The sequence below is a fragment of the Anser anser genome (assembly GCF_964211835.1).
Source record: "Anser anser genome assembly, contig: SUPER_17_unloc_1, whole genome shotgun sequence".
NCBI classification, from domain to species: Eukaryota; Metazoa; Chordata; class Aves; order Anseriformes; family Anatidae; genus Anser; species Anser anser.
Genome location: NW_028154220.1, coordinates 1,109,129 through 1,127,973, shown reverse-complemented (window position 1 = coordinate 1,127,973; position 18,845 = coordinate 1,109,129).

Here is an 18,845-nt window from a genome sequence, read left to right as displayed (position 1 = left end):
ACTGCAGAAATAAAGTAAGAATGACCAAAAACCTCCTTCACATAGGAAATTAAACAATAATAGTAAGTGGTACTTAAGCCACAGAAACCAGGGGGAACAAAGAGAACAAATTAGGACAGTTGCACGCTTGAGGCAAAAATAGATCAAAAGTTACTGATGTCTCAAATGCTGCAAATCTTATTTCCTGCATCTAACAGCAACAACAATGTGATATTAAGGGCAGTGACAGGACTCCCATTGAAAAGGAGGGTAGGGCACTAGGCGCAACATCATCTGAGGTGAAATAACAATCTATAGCGATTCAAGTGAAAAATGAAAAGCTGATATCTACCTAGCCTATTAACAGCATTGGCACACAGAACAACAAGTCAAGTAGGAAAAATGCATAACAATTGTGCAAATCAGGGATAGTCCCCAGAATGGGAGAGTAACAAATACACCTCTGTCCAGAAGAGGGTAAAGAGTCATCCAGACAAGTGTGGGCCTGTTAGTTTGACATCAACACCATGCAAAGTTTTGGAGCAAGAACAGCTAAGACCAGGGAAGGAGGGGGTAATGTGTAATTTACAAAATAATTTATCAGAGCTAAATTGTTTCCAGATAATTTAATAGCTTTCCTTTCTAGGACCAGTTCTTCCCTACACAGGGGATGAATTACATCTATTTCACTTTCTGTGAGCTTCTGATACATTATCTACGGATTTGGGCTTTGGGGCTGCAAGTGAATAAAGGGAATTTACAATTGTTCACACTGAAGAGGGACTTACCAGCAAAGGAGTCGTTACCTATGGTAATTCTCAGAGACAGTTCTGAAACTGCAGCTGCTAAGGAGGCAAAGACTCATGGAGAAATGTAGGCTGGAAGGGACCTCTGAAAACCCAACCTCCTATTCAGGGCAGAGCTGACTTCAAAGTTAGATATGTTCGGTATGGACATGGTGGCTGAAGATTAAAAATTACACATGAGCTTTGAGATTTGCAGGGGACATAAGGTTGGGAAGTACTACCAAGCCTGACAGAAGGATATCGCTTGTGATTGAAATGGTTCAGGTGAAGTGACAGGTGATAATACAAAGCAGAGCCATTCTCAGAGATTCTCAAAAAAGGGTGTTTTTTTGTCATGTTTGCTATATGGCAGTCAGGAGTTTAAAGCAAGCAAACAAACAAACAAACAAAAATGACAACAAAACCTCACGTTCATGCACTGTTAGCACAAGGAGGACTGAAAAAGTTTAGTGGTTATATAGTGTGTATGGCTATTCATTTTTTTTTCCCTCCAGTATGAATACACTGGACAAGGCAGCCCTGACACTCATTTGAGACATGAGGCACAGTTCTGCCACTTGTATTCACATTGAACTTAGGAGGAAGAGTTCACAAGACAGAAGGAACAAGTTGCCTATTGCCTGGAAGGGAATGAAAGGACATCATTCTGCCCAGCCAGATGCCAGTTGAGAGAAGAATATGTTGTCTCTACGTAAATGAATTTCTTGGTAAATATCAAGGAGAAATAGGAAATGTGTAAGTTGGGAGACACATCTGAAATGATGACTGCAGTTGGCTTATGAGCAAGTTTGGACGGGAAATTGGTAGAAACTTCCCATTTTAAGAATAAAGTGCACCATAGATATGAAGTCAGCATTCACCTAAAGAGTAATGGCCAACTCAAATCCCCCACAAGAAAGCAGTGGACAAACCAGAACACTAACAAACATGTTGGGGTCTAGAGTCAAATAGATATACCTAACTTTACTATGCCTAAACATCTGAGGGATTGCTTTTAGAGGCTGAGGGCTTGTACCCCATTTCCAATCACTTTCTCTGTGCCCCCTTCCCCAGAGAAGGAAGCTGCTTGGCTTCCCTGCCCTCTGATTCAGCTGCCCGCTGAGGCTGCCCGCCCCTCAGCACCTCTAAGCAGCAGCACCTTCACGTCTCCTCCTGCACCAGCAGCACATCAGCGCCTCTTGTTCCAGCAGCAGGACATCGGCGTCTCCCATTGCACCATGCAGACCTCCACGCCTCGAGTGCCACCAGCAGTACTCAATGCGAGCTGGACGCTCAGGGCACTTATGGCCACCCACCTTTGTGAGGTCAAAGGCTGACAGTGACTCTCTGCTGACCTCACACGGCTCTCGGGCGCCCCGATGGCAGAGGTTACGGCGCTAAGCTGACTGCCAGGAGAAAAGGCTGACATGAAATGGCTGCTCCACAATGCCAGGAGCAAGGTCTGCTGGAATGGGGGTTCGGAGGGGAGCTCGGCCTTGGGCCTGGGAACTGTGCCTGGGAGCCAGGGACGTCCTTGGTGTGCAGCTGGACACCTGGGCCTGAGAAAGCAAGGTTTCTTTAGAGAGAATTGGAAGCATCGTCACCTAGTGGCTGTGTCAGGGGGACGAGAGAAATGCACAGCATCTCTTGGTTCCCTGAAGTGCACGTGTCCTACGCCCTTGGATGTCTCCATGATAGAAAAAGGGACTGATTTTTACCCAAAACAGAGCTCCTTTCTCTCGGGAGCTTCTCATGCTGCGTGTCCTCCTCTCTTTCTTGTATTTGGCTATGACTTTAGGCTTGTTCTTGCTACTCCTTAAGCAGACTGAAGCTTCCCCGGAACATCACATTAACTGCTTTTCACTACCTCTAAGTGCCTTTCCTCCGCTTCTCATCTAATTAATTAGTGCTATCCTCTTCACGCCTGCTACAGAGGTATCTTTCCTACCTGGTACAAGCTAGAAGAGCTTAGCAGCATCCATACGTCTCTTTCCTTTAGTCCTCACAGTAGACTTGCTCGAGGTAATTTGTGTTGAGCAGTAATCAAGAGAAAGTGTCACCAAGCCAAGGCTGCATTTGCTTGTGTCTTATGGAATCCCTGCAGCTGTGTCCCCTCCCAGCTTCCTGTGTGCCCCAAGCATCCTCGCTTGCAGGGCAGTAGAAGATGCAGAAAAGTCCTGGCCTTAGTGGAAGCACTGCCCTGCAAGAGCTAAGACATCCCTCTTAGCAGCTCACTGTAGCCCCGAAATCCCAAAAAACGGCACGTGCCAGCTACTGGGAAGGAAATGAACTCTGTCATTGTGATATACCCGCTCAAGGCCCTGCTCTTTGGCCCAGGTGTCTATGAGGTGGTTTTGGAAATGAATCCTGTTGCGTGACTCCGTTCTTTCTGGGTGCTACTTTTCAGTTTAAAGCGGTTACTCCTTGTCCTGTCACTCCAGGCCCTGATAAAGACTCCCTCCCCAGCTTTCCTACAGGTTGCCTTTAAGTACAGGAAGGCTCTCCCTGGTGTCGCAGTAAGCTCACCTGTTACCCAGGTGTCACAGTTATTTCCTGTGATAGGAATAATGACCAGGGTTAATCTATTGCAGGTGATTTCATACAATTATAGAAAAGCTTTTGTTGGAAAGCACCTTAGAGGTCTCCAGATCACCCGCGTACTTCAAGCAGGGCCATTTTTAAAGCCCTGTCATATTGCTCAGGTGCTTGTACAGTCAAATTTTGAATGGCCCCAGCAAGAGACCCTACACTCTCACTGTGTCCCTTTGCCAGTGCCTAGGCAGAGTGTGCTTCCCCTGCTGGTCCTGGTGAGATGAACTGATACAAGTTTTGAGAAAACAGAAGTTTATGCTACTGCATGAAGTACCCTTTGTAACATTTTTTTTTTTTAACCTTTACTGTTTCATATCTGAAATTTGAAATTCATCAGGGAACTCAGCCTGGCACACAGTAAAACTGATGGCAGATACTTCACAATATTATTCGAATTTCACGTAAATAGAACAGACTAGCAACTTACTTAGGAGAAGTAATACGATTTCAGAAATATTCAAAACCAAAGGCATTCCAAACTAAGTTTAAGTTCAGAGGAAATCCAAAGGAAAAACTAATTTTGAAACTAATAATCAGAGAACATAATCTTCTACAAACGATAGATTTTCCTCCTGTATTGGGTAATTTTGATCTGTCTTTAATGATCATCTAGACATGGCTTTGACACCGAGTATTTTGCTTTGCCACTGCATTAAGTCTTCTTCTCATGTGTGGTAAATGTCCTGCTCTCATGGGATGGGCCTAGGAGACATACGCACTGTGTCTCATGATGCTTGGCTATCATCTTAAATCTGTGAGAAGAGGAAAGGTCTCGCTGCTTCCTGAACAGGGAATTGGATGTCTGCAGTTGAGAACCCTCTGTCTAATCTAGAAACGTGAAGGAAGGAGTTTGCTGGATTGCAAGTGACAGTGAAGAAAGCCACAGATGACATATCAAACTGATTAAAATGTTATTTAGCTCAGGGCATGGCTAATGATGTGGAGCTGGAATAGTTTGACGATTGTAATTACACTCACTATCATTGTTATTTGTTTACAGGATGGTAATGCCTAAAGGTCCCGCTGGAGCCTGAAACAAGGTTGTGCTGGGTGCTGCACGTGCATATATCAGTGGCGATTTGAGAGCTAGTGATACAAACAGACAAAACAGAGATTGAAAGGAGAAACAGAGGGATAGAGAGAAGAAGATCTCCCTGCAGGTCATTTAGGGGAACCAGCCATGAGTACAGTGCATCCAGGTCTCCAGTGCTCTGCTGGCCCAGCCAGATGAATGGAAAACATTGCAGCTTTGGAAAAATAGTGTTTCTTCTAATTCTTTGGCCACGGTTTTGATGTTTTAGGACTGCTTTTTTTTTTTTTTTTCCTTCCTTTTTTTCTTTTCCCCATTTGTGCTAGAAAAGGTGAACTTTTCAAATACCTATTCTGAATTAAAATATCGTTTTCATTGTTATGTTTCTGTTTTGTTGGCACTATTCATAATGACTTCTACCCTTCAGTGGCAGCAAAAGCTTATCATACCGTACAATTGGAAAGATCACAGAAAACTTCAGAGCTTTTGAAGAAAGGTGAGGAAAATCCATTCCCTGTTCTAGGCAGAGAGAGTGGCTGATTTCCAGAAAGGTAAATGGGCAGGATAAGGCCACTTCATGTTCACTGATGGCCAGTTGTACGGACTGTGAAGATAATGGACTACCAGCACAAGAGACGGTGCCAATAATCTAATCCAATCCAATCTATTTCAAGTGGTAGAGACCTGATACTCTATGACAATGTGAGGAAGACCTAACTGTCAGGCAAACTTTGAGATGATCATGTTCAGGATCTAAAACGGTTATGACAAGTGTCAACACAGGAAGGGTGAAACAAAGGCATGAATGTCATACAAGTACTGATAAATCTCAGGAAGGCTGGAAACCAAGGCAAATGGATGGAATAAGATGGTGCTTTGTGTTAGCAAGAAGCAGAGGATGGAGAAATTAAATGTTATGGGTCAGCAAAAGAGTGGTTTTGTGCAAATCACTGCTAAAGATAGACAGCCTTGCTAGCCTGCTCTTTGCTCTTAGCTCCAGTCTAATAGTGAATTATCTCTGTACAGTTATCAGACACGTAAACAATAATGGGAATTATGGGAGACTTTAACTTCCCGGCAAAAGATTGAAAGATAATTACCACTTATGTTCATAGAGGTATACTATGTGATGGATTTCTTCCCAAAAGTGAAAAAATATAAGACCATTTTAGACTTGGCTCCTGTATGGGTTTAAATGTAGTAAAATTTGAATAAAGTGTGATCATGAGCTGACTTTTCTCATTTTACATTTCACGACAGACAAAACCAGGTTTAGAATGAAGGTTTTGAGGCTTAGAAATGCAAACTTTGAAATCTAAGGAAATGAATAATTGAGTCTGACTAAGCAGCTCTGGGACTTGAGTGCAGAGAAGGCATAGTTAAAATTCAAAATTCAAAGAGGAAAAAAGCGATGAGAAAAGGCATGTTTCAGAGGTTAAAACCTGCAGAAATAAAGTAAGAATGACCAAAAACCTCCTTCACATAGGAAATTAAACAATAATAGTAAGTGGTACTTAAGCCACAGAAACCAGGGGGAACAAAGAGAACAAATTAGGACAGTTGCACACTTGAGGCAAAAATAGATCAAAAGTTACTGATGTCTCAAATGCTGCAAATCTTATTTCCTGCATCTAACAGCAACAACAATGTGATATTAAGGGCAGTGACAGGACTCCCATTGGAAAGGAGGGTAGGGCACTAGGCGCAACATCATCTGAGGTGAAATAACAATCTATAGCGATTCAAGTGAAAAATGAAAAGCTGATATCTACCTAGCCTATTAACAGCATTGGCACACAGAACAACAAGTCAAGTAGGAAAAATGCATAACAATTGTGCAAATCAGGGATAGTCCCCAGAATGGGAGAGTAACAAATACACCTCTGTCCAGAAGAGGGTAAAGAGTCATCCAGACAAGTGTGGGCCTGTTAGTTTGACATCAACACCATGCAAAGTTTTGGAGCAAGAACAGCTAAGACCAGGGAAGGAGGGGGTAATGTGTAATTTACAAAATAATTTATCAGAGCTAAATTGTTTCCAGATAATTTAATAGCTTTCCTTTCTAGGACCAGTTCTTCCCTACACAGGGGATGAATTACATCTATTTCACTTTCTGTGAGCTTCTGATACATTATCTACGGATTTGGGCTTTGGGGCTGCAAGTGAATAAAGGGAATTTACAATTGTTCACACTGAAGAGGGACTTAGCAGCAAAGGAGTCGTTACCTATGGTAATTCTCAGAGACAGTTCTGAAACTGCAGCTGCTAAGGAGGCAAAGACTCATGGAGAAATGTAGGCTGGAAGGGACCTCTGAAAACCCAACCTCCTATTCAGGGCAGAGCTGACTTCAAAGTTAGATATGTTCGGTATGGACATGGTGGCTGAAGATTAAAAATTACACATGAGCTTTGAGATTTGCAGGGGACATAAGGTTGGGAAGTACTACCAAGCCTGACAGAAGGATATCGCTTGTGATTGAAATGGTTCAGGTGAAGTGACAGGTGATAATACAAAGCAGAGCCATTCTCAGAGATTCTCAAAAAAGGGTGTTTTTTTGTCATGTTTGCTATATGGCAGTCAGGAGTTTAAAGCAAGCAAACAAACAAACAAACAAAAATGACAACAAAACCTCACGTTCATGCACTGTTAGCACAAGGAGGACTGAAAAAGTTTAGTGGTTATATAGTGTGTATGGCTATTCATTTTTTTTTCCCTCCAGTATGAATACACTGGACAAGGCAGCCCTGACACTCATTTGAGACATGAGGCACAGTTCTGCCACTTGTATTCACATTGAACTTAGGAGGAAGAGTTCACAAGACAGAGGGAACAAGTTGCCTATTGCCTGGAAGGGAATGAAAGGACATCATTCTGCCCAGCCAGATGCCAGTTGAGAGAAGAATATGTTGTCTCTACGTAAATGAATTTCTTGAGTAAATATCAAGGAGAAATAGGAAATGTGTAAGTTGGGAGACACATCTGAAATGATGACTGCAGTTGGCTTATGAGCAAGTTTGGACGGGAAATTGGTAGAAACTTCCCATTTTAAGAATAAAGTGCACCATAGATATGAAGTCAGCATTCACCTAAACAGTAATGGCCAACTCAAATCCCCCACAAGAAAGCAGTGGACAAACCAGAACACTAACAAACATGTTGGGGTCTAGAGTCAAATAGATATACCTAACTTTACTATGCCTAAACATCTGAGGGATTGCTTTTAGAGGCTGAGGGCTTGTACCCCATTTCCAATCACTTTCTCTGTGCCCCCTTCCCCAGAGAAGGAAGCTGCTTGGCTTCCCTGCCCTCTGATTCAGCTGCCCGCTGAGGCTGCCCGCTCCTCAGCACCTCTAAGCAGCAGCACCTTCACGTCTTCTCCTGCACCAGCAGCACATCAGCGCCTCTTGTTCCAGCAGCAGGACATCGGCGTCTCCCATTGCACCATGCAGACCTCCACGCCTCGAGTGCCACCAGCAGTACTCAATGCGAGCTGGACGCTCAGGGCACTTATGGCCACCCACCTTTGTGAGGTCAAAGGCTGACAGTGACTCTCTGCTGACCTCACACGGCTCTCGGGCGCCCCGATGGCAGAGGTTACGGCGCTAAGCTGACTGCCAGGAGAAAAGGCTGACATGAAATGGCTGCTCCACAATGCCAGGAGCAAGGTCTGCTGGAATGGGGGTTCGGAGGGGAGCTCGGCCTTGGGCCTGGGAACTGTGCCTGGGAGCCAGGGACGTCCTTGGTGTGCAGCTGGACACCTGGGCCTGAGAAAGCAAGGTTTCTTTAGAGAGAATTGGAAGCATCGTCACCTAGTGGCTGTGTCAGGGGGACGAGAGAAATGCACAGCATCTCTTGGTTCCCTGAAGTGCACGTGTCCTACGCCCTTGGATGTCTCCATGATAGAAAAAGGGACTGATTTTTACCCAAAACAGAGCTCCTTTCTCTCGGGAGCTTCTCATGCTGCGTGTCCTCCTCTCTTTCTTGTATTTGGCTATGACTTTAGGCTTGTTCTTGCTACTCCTTAAGCAGACTGAAGCTTCCCCGGAACATCACATTAACTGCTTTTCACTACCTCTAAGTGCCTTTCCTCCGCTTCTCATCTAATTAATTAGTGCTATCCTCTTCACGCCTGCTACAGAGGTATCTTTCCTACCTGGTACAAGCTAGAAGAGCTTAGCAGCATCCATACGTCTCTTTCCTTTAGTCCTCACAGTAGACTTGCTCGAGGTAATTTGTGTTGAGCAGTAATCAAGAGAAAGTGTCACCAAGCCAAGGCTGCATTTGCTTGTGCCTTATGGAATCCCTGCAGCTGTGTCCGCTCCCAGCTTCCTGTGTGCCCCAAGCATCCTCGCTTGCAGGGCAGTAGAAGATGCAGAAAAGTCCTGGCCTTAGTGGAAGCACTGTCCTGCAAGAGCTAAGACATCCCTCTTAGCAGCTCACTGTAGCCCCGAAATCCCCAAAAACGGCACGTGCCAGCTACTGGGAAGGAAATGAACTCTGTCATTGTGATATACCCGCTCAAGGCCCTGCTCTTTGGCCCAGGTGTCTGTGAGACGGTTTTGGAAATGAATCCTGTTGTGTAACTCCGTTCTTTCTGGGTGCTACTTTTCAGTTTAAAGCGGTTACTCCTTGTCCTGTCACTCCAGGCCCTGATAAAGACTCCCTCCCCAGCTTTCCTACAGGTTGCCTTTAAGTACAGGAAGGCTCTCCCTGGTGTCGCAGTAAGCTCACCTGTTACCCAGGTGTCACAGTTATTTCCTGTGATAGGAATAATGACCAGGGTTAATCTATTGCAGGTGATTTCATACAATTATAGAAAAGCTTTTGTTGGAAAGCACCTTAGAGGTCTCCAGATCACCCGCGTACTTCAAGCAGGGCCATTTTTAAAGCCCTGTCATATTGCTCAGGGGCTTGTACAGTCAAATTTTGAATGGCCCCAGCAAGAGACCCTACACTCTCACTGTGTCCCTTTGCCAGTGCCTAGGCAGAGTGTGCTTCCCCTGCTGGTCCTGGTGAGATGAACTGATACAAGTTTTGAGAAAACAGAAGTTTATGCTACTGCATGGAGTACCCTTTGTAACATTTTTTTTTTTTAACCTTTACTGTTTCATATCTGAAATTTGAAATTCATCAGGGAACTCAGCCTGGCACACAGTAAAACTGATGGCAGATACTTCACAATATTATTCGAATTTCACGTAAATAGAACAGACTAGCAACTTACTTAGGAGAAGTAATACGATTTCAGAAATATTCAAAACCAAAGGCATTCCAAACTAAGTTTAAGTTCAGAGGAAATCCAAAGGAAAAACTAATTTTGAAACTAATAATCAGAGAACATAATCTTCTACAAATGATAGATTTTCCTCCTGTATTGGGTAATTTTGATCTGTCTTTAATGATCATCTAGACGTGGCTTTGACACCGAGTATTTTGCTTTGCCACTGCATTAAGTCTTCTTCTCATGTGTGGTAAATGTCCTGCTCTCATGGGATGGGCCTAGGAGACATACGCACTGTGTCTCATGATGCTTGGCTATCATCTTAAATCTGTGAGAAGAGGAAAGGTCTCGCTGCTTCCTGAACAGGGAATTGGATGTCTGCAGTTGAGAACCCTCTGTCTAATCTAGAAACGTGAAGGAAGGAGTTTGCTGGATTGCAAGTGACAGTGAAGAAAGCCACAGATGACATATCAAACTGATTAAAATGTTATTTAGCTCAGGGCATGGCTAATGATGTGGAGCTGGAATAGTTTGACGATTGTAATTACACTCACTATCATTGTTATTTGTTTACAGGATGGTAATGCCTAAAGGTCCCGCTGGAGCCTGAAACAAGGTTGTGCTGGGTGCTGCACGTGCATATATCAGTGGCGATTTGAGAGCTAGTGATACAAACAGACAAAACAGAGATTGAAAGGAGAAACAGAGGGATAGAGAGAAGAAGATCTCCCTGCAGGTCATTTAGCGGAACCAGCCATGAGTACAGTGCATCCAGGTCTCCAGTGCTCTGCTGGCCCAGCCAGATGAATGGAAAACATTGCAGCTTTGGAAAAATAGTGTTTCTTCTAATTCTTTGGCCACAGTTTTGATGTTTTAGGACTGCTTTTTTTTTTTTTTTTTTCCTTCCTTTTTTTCTTTTCCCCATTTGTGCTAGAAAAGGTGAACTTTTCAAATACCTATTCTGAATTAAAATATCGTTTTCATTGTTATGTTTCTGTTTTGTTGGCACTATTCATAATGACTTCTACCCTTCAGTGGCAGCAAAAGCTTATCATACCGTACAATTGGAAAGATCACAGAAAACTTCAGAGCTTTTGAAGAAAGGTGAGGAAAATCCATTCCCTGTTCTAGGCAGAGAGAGTGGCTGATTTCCAGAAAGGTAAATGGGCAGGATAAGGCCACTTCATGTTCACTGATGGCCAGTTGTACGGACTGTGAAGATAATGGACTACCAGCACAAGAGACGGTGCCAATAATCTAATCCAATCCCATCTATTTCAAGTGGTAGAGACCTGATACTCTATGACAATGTGAGGAAGATCTAACTGTCAGGCAAACTTTGAGATGATCATGTTCAGGATCTAAAACTGTTATGACAAGTGTCAACACAGGAAGGGTGAAACAAAGGCATGAATGTCATACAAGTACTGATAAATCTCAGGAAGGCTGGAAACCAAGGCAAATGGATGGAATAAGATGGTGCTTTGTGTTAGCAAGAAGCAGAGGATGGAGAAATTAAATGTTATGGGTCAGCAAAAGAGTGGTTTTGTGCAAATCACTGCTAAAGATAGACAGCCTTGCTAGCCTGCTCTTTGCTCTTAGCTCCAGTCTAATAGTGAATTATCTCTGTACAGTTATCAGACACGTAAACAATAATGGGAATTATGGGAGACTTTAACTTCCCGGCAAAAGATTGAAAGATAATTACCACTTATGTTCACAGAGGTGTACTATGTGATGGATTTCTTCCCAAAAGTGAAAAAATATAAGACCATTTTAGACTTGGCTCCTGTATGGGTTTAAATGTAGTAAAATTTGAATAAAGTGTGATCATGAGCTGACTTTTCTCATTTTACATTTCACGACAGACAAAACCAGGTTTAGAATGAAGGTTTTGAGGCTTAGAAATGCAAACTTTGAAATCTAAGGAAATGAATAATTGAGTCTGACTAAGCAGCTCTGGGACTTGAGTGCAGAGAAGGCATAGTTAAAATTCAAAATTCAAAGAGGAAAAAAGCGATGAGAAAAGGCATGTTTCAGAGGTTAAAAACTGCAGAAATAAAGTAAGAATGACCAAAAACCTCCTTCACATAGGAAATTAAACAATAATAGTAAGTGGTACTTAAGCCACAGAAACCAGGGGGAACAAAGAGAACAAATTAGGACAGTTGCACACTTGAGGCAAAAATAGATCAAAAGTTACTGATGTCTCAAATGCTGCAAATCTTATTTCCTGCATCTAACAGCAACAACAATGTGATATTAAGGGCAGTGACAGGACTCCCATTGAAAAGGAGGGTAGGGCACTAGGCGCAACATCATCTGAGGTGAAATAACAATCTATAGCGATTCAAGTGAAAAATGAAAAGCTGATATCTACCTAGCCTATTAACAGCATTGGCACACAGAACAACAAGTCAAGTAGGAAAAATGCATAACAATTGTGCAAATCAGGGATAGTCCCCAGAATGGGAGAGTAACAAATACACCTCTGTCCAGAAGAGGGTAAAGAGTCATCCAGACAAGTGTGGGCCTGTTAGTTTGACATCAACACCATGCAAAGTTTTGGAGCAAGAACAGCTAAGACCAGGGAAGGAGGGGGTAATGTGTAATTTACAAAATAATTTATCAGAGCTAAATTGTTTCCAGATAATTTAATAGCTTTCCTTTCTAGGACCAGTTCTTCCCTACACAGGGGATGAATTACATCTATTTCACTTTCTGTGAGCTTCTGATACATTATCTACGGATTTGGGCTTTGGGGCTGCAAGTGAATAAAGGGAATTTACAATTGTTCACACTGAAGAGGGACTTACCAGCAAAGGAGTCGTTACCTATGGTAATTCTCAGAGACAGTTCTGAAACTGCAGCTGCTAAGGAGGCAAAGACTCATGGAGAAATGTAGGCTGGAAGGGACCTCTGAAAACCCAACCTCCTATTCAGGGCAGAGCTGACTTCAAAGTTAGATATGTTCGGTATGGACATGGTGGCTGAAGATTAAAAATTACACATGAGCTTTGAGATTTGCAGGGGACATAAGGTTGGGAAGTACTACCAAGCCTGACAGAAGGATATCGCTTGTGATTGAAATGGTTCAGGTGAAGTGACAGGTGATAATACAAAGCAGAGCCATTCTCAGAGATTCTCAAAAAAGGGTGTTTTTTTGTCATGTTTGCTATATGGCAGTCAGGAGTTTAAAGCAAGCAAACAAACAAACAAACAAAAATGACAACAAAACCTCACGTTCATGCACTGTTAGCACAAGGAGGACTGAAAAAGTTTAGTGGTTATATAGTGTGTATGGCTATTCATTTTTTTTTCCCTCCAGTATGAATACACTGGACAAGGCAGCCCTGACACTCATTTGAGACATGAGGCACAGTTCTGCCACTTGTATTCACATTGAACTTAGGAGGAAGAGTTCACAAGACAGAAGGAACAAGTTGCCTATTGCCTGGAAGGGAATGAAAGGACATCATTCTGCCCAGCCAGATGCCAGTTGAGAGAAGAATATGTTGTCTCTACGTAAATGAATTTCTTGAGTAAATATCAAGGAGAAATAGGAAATGTGTAAGTTGGGAGACACATCTGAAATGATGACTGCAGTTGGCTTATGAGCAAGTTTGGACGGGAAATTGGTAGAAACTTCCCATTTTAAGAATAAAGTGCACCATAGATATGAAGTCAGCATTCACCTAAACAGTAATGGCCAACTCAAATCCCCCACAAGAAAGCAGTGGACAAACCAGAACACTAACAAACATGTTGGGGTCTAGAGTCAAATAGATATACCTAACTTTACTATGCCTAAACATCTGAGGGATTGCTTTTAGAGGCTGAGGGCTTGTACCCCATTTCCAATCACTTTCTCTGTGCCCCCTTCCCCAGAGAAGGAAGCTGCTTGGCTTCCCTGCCCTCTGATTCAGCTGCCCGCTGAGGCTGCCCGCCCCTCAGCACCTCTAAGCAGCAGCACCTTCACGTCTCCTCCTGCACCAGCAGCACATCAGCGCCTCTTGTTCCAGCAGCAGGACATCGGCGTCTCCCATTGCACCATGCAGACCTCCACGCCTCGAGTGCCACCAGCAGTACTCAATGCGAGCTGGACGCTCAGGGCACTTATGGCCACCCACCTTTGTGAGGTCAAAGGCTGACAGTGACTCTCTGCTGACCTCACACGGCTCTCGGGCGCCCCGATGGCAGAGGTTACGGCGCTAAGCTGACTGCCAGGAGAAAAGGCTGACATGAAATGGCTGCTCCACAATGCCAGGAGCAAGGTCTGCTGGAATGGGGGTTCGGAGGGGAGCTCGGCCTTGGGCCTGGGAACTGTGCCTGGGAGCCAGGGACGTCCTTGGTGTGCAGCTGGACACCTGGGCCTGAGAAAGCAAGGTTTCTTTAGAGAGAATTGGAAGCATCGTCACCTAGTGGCTGTGTCAGGGGGACGAGAGAAATGCACAGCATCTCTTGGTTCCCTGAAGTGCACGTGTCCTACGCCCTTGGATGTCTCCATGATAGAAAAAGGGACTGATTTTTACCCAGAACAGAGCTCCTTTCTCTCGGGAGCTTCTCATGCTGCGTGTCCTCCTCTCTTTCTTGTATTTGGCTATGACTTTAGGCTTGTTCTTGCTACTCCTTAAGCAGACTGAAGCTTCCCCGGAACATCACATTAACTGCTTTTCACTACCTCTAAGTGCCTTTCCTCCGCTTCTCATCTAATTAATTAGTGCTATCCTCTTCACGCCTGCTACAGAGGTATCTTTCCTACCTGGTACAAGCTAGAAGAGCTTAGCAGCATCCATACTTCTCTTTCCTTTAGTCCTCACAGTAGACTTGCTCGAGGTAATTTGTGTTGAGCAGTAATCAAGAGAAAGTGTCACCAAGCCAAGGCTGCATTTGCTTGTGCCTTATGGAATCCCTGCAGCTGTGTCCCCTCCCAGCTTCCTGTGTGCCCCAAGCATCCTCGCTTGCAGGGCAGTAGAAGATGCAGAAAAGTCCTGGCCTTAGTGGAAGCACTGCCCTGCAAGAGCTAAGACATCCCTCTTAGCAGCTCACTGTAGCCCCGAAATCCCAAAAAACGGCACGTGCCAGCTACTGGGAAGGAAATGAACTCTGCCATTGTGATATACCCGCTCAAGGCCCTGCTCTTTGGCCCAGGTGTCTACGAGGTGGTTTTGGAAATGAATCCTGTTGCGTGACTCCATTCTTTCTGGGTGCTACTTTTCAGTTTAAAGCGGTTACTCCTTGTCCTGTCACTCCAGGCCCTGATAAAGACTCCCTCCCCAGCTTTCCTACAGGTTGCCTTTAAGTACAGGAAGGCTCTCCCTGGTGTCGCAGTAAGCTCACCTGTTACCCAGGTGTCACAGTTATTTCCTGTGATAGGAATAATGACCAGGGTTAATCTATTGCAGGTGATTTCATACAATTATAGAAAAGCTTTTGTTGGAAAGCACCTTAGAGGTCTCCAGATCACCCGCGTACTTCAAGCAGGGCCATTTTTAAAGCCCTGTCATATTGCTCAGGGGCTTGTACAGTCAAATTTTGAATGGCCCCAGCAAGAGACCCTACACTCTCACTGTGTCCCTTTGCCAGTGCCTAGGCAGAGTGTGCTTCCCCTGCTGGTCCTGGTGAGATGAACTGATACAAGTTTTGAGAAAACAGAAGTTTATGCTACTGCATGGAGTACCCTTTGTAACATTTTTTTTTTTAACCTTTACTGTTTCATATCTGAAATTTGAAATTCATCAGGGAACTCAGCCTGGCACACAGTAAAACTGATGGCAGATACTTCACAATATTATTCGAATTTCACGTAAATAGAACAGACTAGCAACTTACTTAGGAGAAGTAATACGATTTCAGAAATATTCAAAACCAAAGGCATTCCAAACTAAGTTTAAGTTCAGAGGAAATCCAAAGGAAAAACTAATTTTGAAACTAATAATCAGAGAACATAATCTTCTACAAATGATAGATTTTCCTCCTGTATTGGGTAATTTTGATCTGTCTTTAATGATCATCTAGACATGGCTTTGACACTGAGTATTTTGCTTTGCCACTGCATTAAGTCTTCTTCTCATGTGTGGTAAATGTCCTGCTCTCATGGGATGGGCCTAGGAGACATACGCACTGTGTCTCATGATGCTTGGCTATCATCTTAAATCTGTGAGAAGAGGAAAGGTCTCGCTGCTTCCTGAACAGGGAATTGGATGTCTGCAGTTGAGAACCCTCTGTCTAATCTAGAAACGTGAAGGAAGGAGTTTGCTGGATTGCAAGTGACAGTGAAGAAAGCCACAGATGACATATCAAACTGATTAAAATGTTATTTAGCTCAGGGCATGGCTAATGATGTGGAGCTGGAATAGTTTGACGATTGTAATTACACTCACTATCATTGTTATTTGTTTACAGGATGGTAATGCCTAAAGGTCCCGCTGGAGCCTGAAACAAGGTTGTGCTGGGTGCTGCACGTGCATATATCAGTGGCGATTTGAGAGCTAGTGATACAAACAGACAAAACAGAGATTGAAAGGAGAAACAGAGGGATAGAGAGAAGAAGATCTCCCTGCAGGTCATTTAGGGGAACCAGCCATGAGTACAGTGCATCCAGGTCTCCAGTGCTCTGCTGGCCCAGCCAGATGAATGGAAAACATTGCAGCTTTGGAAAAATAGTGTTTCTTCTAATTCTTTGGCCACAGTTTTGATGTTTTAGGACTGCTTTTTTTTTTTTTTTTTTCCTTCCTTTTTTTCTTTTCCCCATTTGTGCTAGAAAAGGTGAACTTTTCAAATACCTATTCTGAATTAAAATATCGTTTTCATTGTTATGTTTCTGTTTTGTTGGCACTATTCATAATGACTTCTACCCTTCAGTGGCAGCAAAAGCTTATCATACCGTACAATTGGAAAGATCACAGAAAACTTCAGAGCTTTTGAAGAAAGGTGAGGAAAATCCATTCCCTGTTCTAGGCAGAGAGAGTGGCTGATTTCCAGAAAGGTAAATGGGCAGGATAAGGCCACTTCATGTTCACTGATGGCCAGTTGTACGGACTGTGAAGATAATGGACTACCAGCACAAGAGACGGTGCCAATAATCTAATCCAATCCAATCTATTTCAAGTGGTAGAGACCTGATACTCTATGACAATGTGAGGAAGACCTAACTGTCAGGCAAACTTTGAGATGATCATGTTCAGGATCTAAAACTGTTATGACAAGTGTCAACACAGGAAGGGTGAAACAAAGGCATGAATGTCATACAAGTACTGATAAATCTCAGGAAGGCTGGAAACCAAGGCAAATGGATGGAATAAGATGGTGCTTTGTGTTAGCAAGAAGCAGAGGATGGAGAAATTAAATGTTATGGGTCAGCAAAAGAGTGGTTTTGTGCAAATCACTGCTAAAGATAGACAGCCTTGCTAGCCTGCTCTTTGCTCTTAGCTCCAGTCTAATAGTGAATTATCTCTGTACAGTTATCAGACACGTAAACAATAATGGGAATTATGGGAGACTTTAACTTCCCAGCAAAAGATTGAAAGATAATTACCACTTATGTTCACAGAGGTATACTATGTGATGGATTTCTTCCCAAAAGTGAAAAAATATAAGACCATTTTAGACTTGGCTCCTGTATGGGTTTAAATGTAGTAAAATTTGAATAAAGTGTGATCATGAGCTGACTTTTCTCATTTTACATTTCACGACAGACAAAACCAGGTTTAGAATGAAGGTTTTGAGGCTTAGAAATGCAAACTTTGAAATCTAAGGAAATGAATAATTGAGTCTGACTAAGCAGCTCTGGGACTTGAGTGCAGAGAAGGCATAGTTAAAATTCAAAATTCAAAGAGGAAAAAAGCGATGAGAAAAGGCATGTTTCAGAGGTTAAAAACTGCAGAAATAAAGTAAGAATGACCAAAAACCTCCTTCACATAGGAAATTAAACAATAATAGTAAGTGGTACTTAAGCCACAGAAACCAGGGGGAACAAAGAGAACAAATTAGGACAGTTGCACACTTGAGGCAAAAATAGATCAAAAGTTACTGATGTCTCAAATGCTGCAAATCTTATTTCCTGCATCTAACAGCAACAACAATGTGATATTAAGGGCAGTGACAGGACTCCCATTGAAAAGGAGGGTAGGGCACTAGGCGCAACATCATCTGAGGTGAAATAACAATCTATAGCGATTCAAGTGAAAAATGAAAAGCTGATATCTACCTAGCCTATTAACAGCATTGGCACACAGAACAACAAGTCAAGTAGGAAAAATGCATAACAATTGTGCAAATCAGGGATAGTCCCCAGAATGGGAGAGTAACAAATACACCTCTGTCCAGAAGAGGGTAAAGAGTCATCCAGACAAGTGTGGGCCTGTTAGTTTGACATCAACACCATGCAAAGTTTTGGAGCAAGAACAGCTAAGACCAGGGAAGGAGGGGGTAATGTGTAATTTACAAAATAATTTATCAGAGCTAAATTGTTTCCAGATAATTTAATAGCTTTCCTTTCTAGGACCAGTTCTTCCCTACACAGGGGATGAATTACATCTATTTCACTTTCTGTGAGCTTCTGATACATTATCTACAGATTTGGGCTTTGGGGCTGCAAGTGAATAAAGGGAATTTACAATTGTTCACACTGAAGAGGGACTTAGCAGCAAAGGAGTCGTTACCTATGGTAATTCTCAGAGACAGTTCTGAAACTGCAGCTGCTAAGGAGGCAAAGACTCATGGAGAAATGTAGGCTGGAAGGGACCTCTGAAAACCCAACCTCCTATTCAGGGCAGAGCTGACTTCAAAGTTAGATATGTTCGGTATGGACATGGTGGCTGAAGATTAAAAATTACACATGAGCTTTGAGATTTGCAGGGGACATAAGGTTGGGAAGTACTACCAAGCCTGACAGAAGGATATCGCTTGTGATTGAAATGGTTCAGGTGAAGTGACAGGTGATAATACAAAGCAGAGCCATTCTCAGAGATTCTCAAAAAAGGGTGTTTTTTTGTCATGTTTGCTATATGGCAGTCAGGAGTTTAAAGCAAGCAAACAAACAAACAAACAAAAATGACAACAAAACCTCACGTTCATGCACTGTTAGCACAAGGAGGACTGAAAAAGTTTAGTGGTTATATAGTGTGTATGGCTATTCATTTTTTTTTCCCTCCAGTATGAATACACTGGACAAGGCAGCCCTGACACTCATTTGAGACATGAGGCACAGTTCTGCCACTTGTATTCACATTGAAC